We start from the raw sequence: 3,010 nt of genomic DNA, 5'->3' as shown, positions 1-3,010 counted from the left end.
TAATCTAAAAACTTCCAAAAATGCACAAGATAATACCCCTTGCTTCATTTTCTCTCTCGAAAATAATTTTATATTTAACTTTTATTTTTACACTAATATTGTAACATTTCTCACAAATTCATGTGATTCTTTCCTTTTTTATCTTTTCAGGACTGCTAAGATGGATCTCATCTCATTCATGATTCCAAAAAGGATAGATGTGAAGGGAAAACTTTACATTATTAGAAACATTTGAAATCATACTTTCTAATAAACAAATTTAAAGAGGCCACAAAATCAACAAATATTATCATTTAAAATCATTAAAATTCATATAAATAGTCCCAAAAAGTAAGCCTTGAAATTTTCAAGGAAATCAACAAGCATACAAACTTAGTGCTTAAAATTCACAGTGGATATTCACACAATAACCATACTTTGCATTTAAGGAAGAAAATTGTAAACATTCCATTGAACAAACAAACCATAGGCAATTCTATGCCTGCACACAAAGCCACTTGATCATAACTTATTATAGTTTATACTGTGGCTTATTATAGTTTATAGATTCCACACATGATAGTACACAATACCAGTGCTTATGGCCCATTCTTAATACCCCATAGTTGTGATTATTATCATTTGCAGTTGCAGGGATCACAAGTGCAGTTGGAACCACACTTGCAACCATTCTCTCCTGCCACTGTTACACTTTCATCAACATACCTGAATCATCACATTATCAACTGAATCAATTAAATAAACAGAAAAAAAAAAATTGGAAACAAATTCGATATGTATATTTGATAGATGTTTCGAATCATATTCAATGATTCATCATTAAGATATTATTTTATTTCAATTCTCAAGAAATCGAGATTACAACAATGCAAGTATTCATTGGATAAGAGGAAGTGCTAAGGAAAAGAACTGGCCTTTCAACTGATTTCTCACCAAAGCTTAAGTCAGGGTGCAGGTTGCATCTACAGTGTAAAACATTACTGAGATCTCATTACACATATGAGCTGAATTAGAAAATAGCTTGATGATAATGGTGATTTTTAATATATAAGATTTTCATCTCTCTTACTAAAGCAATATGCTAGTATTCGTTGTTTTCGAATTTGATGGTGCCTTTCTTTTCTTAACGTTTCAGATAACTCTTTTGACGTTTCGGATCGAACTCTATGATCCATAGAAAACAAAAAGCAAGATTTTTCTATTCGATTTTCTCAAAGCCATAATAGTATACTATTTGAGGAAACAAGACTACACAAAACAGTCAAGGTCCACAACAGAAAAATCGACAATGAAAAGAATTTGAAACTTGTTAACATGGATGCTCTTGGGTCCTATAAACCGATGGTCACCTGAACGTCATTAAAACTCATTCATACATCATTTTCGAGCTTTCTATCATTCTGATAAATGTAATCCAAAACATTGATGCAAAAAATTACAAACGAATGAAATTAAAAATAATAACAGTATGAAAAAATGGTTTTGTAGTTACCCCTTGCATCCATCACCACAGCTGCAGCCTGTTCCACATCCACACTTTCCTCCACAGCAAGACATTATTATATGAGAAGATGAAAGAGAAAAATGGTTCAAAGCAGATAGAGGGATGATTTTGTGGTACAGATAAGCTCAATATATATGGAATTGAAGCAATAATTCAGATGCCTTAACGTCATGAATGAGGTATACAAAATGGATGGATTTATCGAGGGCAGATTTTTAAGAGAGTCCACAGTTTCATCATGATACTTCTTGATAATCGTTTGATTTTTTTTTTTTGTATATATGTAAATACGCGTGGACTTGCTTATATTTTTTGTCGCATCATGATGGGAAATAAAGTGTTTTACAAGATGTGTGAAGCTTATCTCTAATAAGAGCACTTAAACATAAATGGACTGTTCAAGTGGTATTTTTTTATTGGTTTATAAGAAACTTATGTTAATACACATCATCTAATAATGGTAAGAAGTCAGGATCATATTAAATGATATTAAAGGTAAACTTGATTAAATAAATAATTTTTATACATTGATTTTCGTGCAAAAGAGGAAACAATTTAAATAGTTGATGTTAGGTGTACTAAATTTGATTATGTAAGATGCTTATCTTTCTATTAAAAAATTAACAATAAATAAATTTTTAGATTAGTCTATTTTTATGTTAATTTATATAAATGATTAGTTATGTAAATCAAATTTAGACTAGTATAAGTGGGTTAATTTTAATATATGATAATTAAAGTAAGGTTTAATTGATTCAAGTTTTTTTATCACGGGAAAAGCAAGTTTTGAAGGGATCCCAAAACCTTTTACATAATATTCTTAAGAGATAAAAGCATTAAGCAACAAGAAAAGAAAAACTGCCAAAAAACCAACACAATCATGGGCATAAATCAGCAAAAAAACCCAACAAAACCAACCAAGTCCATCTAAAACATAAACAAGATATAAAACAAATTACTTCATGTTTTTTAGGGCATTAGCCAAATTTCTGCTAATCCCTTGCAAATCTTTCATATTATCCCTAAGCTTAGGGATATCCTTGGAAGAGGCCGCAACAACTTTTTTCATGCTTGCCCTTGTTCTTTTCGCCGCACCACTAGGAGCACTTTCCACTGTTCCTCCCTTAATAGCATCCTCATCCATATCAAGATCCACTACAGGTTTGGGGGTGCTGGAACCTTCAAGGAACTTGGAAATATCCTCTAAATTCTTAGTAATAGAGGTAAGGATGTCTGGAATCATCATCAGAAAGTTTTTCATAGTTGTTTTTCCTTCCTCAAGATTACCAATTTGAGCTTCCAGCTTCTCCAATTTTTCCTCCATTCCTTTTTTCCACTGTTCCTGGTTTATTTCAGCTTTCTTCCCTTTTTCTTCCTTATGTTTCTTAGTTTTTTCCATCTTCTTGATTCCTTCATAAACCCACCTGTCAAAACCCACATGCGAGCCTCGGACTGGTTTTTAAGTTTCTCTAGAATAATCCCCTCTCCATCTTTATCCTGACACTT

At 31.8% G+C, this 3,010-nt stretch overlaps 1 long non-coding RNA gene across 1 annotated transcript; it reads right to left on the bottom strand.

The window, feature by feature from the left end:
* Nucleotides 1–398: 398 nt before the first annotated feature.
* On the bottom strand, nt 399–1,653 carry LOC131875617 (uncharacterized). The gene is made up of 2 exons (XR_009372437.1): nt 1,493–1,653; nt 399–705 (listed from the first exon to the last, which is right to left on the bottom strand). It is a non-coding gene; the product is annotated as an uncharacterized LOC131875617 (long non-coding RNA).
* Nucleotides 1,654–3,010: the final 1,357 nt, after the last annotated feature.

This window comes from Cryptomeria japonica, chromosome 5 (genome assembly GCF_030272615.1).
Source record: "Cryptomeria japonica chromosome 5, Sugi_1.0, whole genome shotgun sequence".
NCBI lineage: Eukaryota > Viridiplantae > Streptophyta > Pinopsida > Cupressales > Cupressaceae > Cryptomeria > Cryptomeria japonica.
The sequence above is the reverse complement of the archived record's forward strand: the minus strand, read 5'-3'. Positions and strand labels throughout refer to the sequence as shown.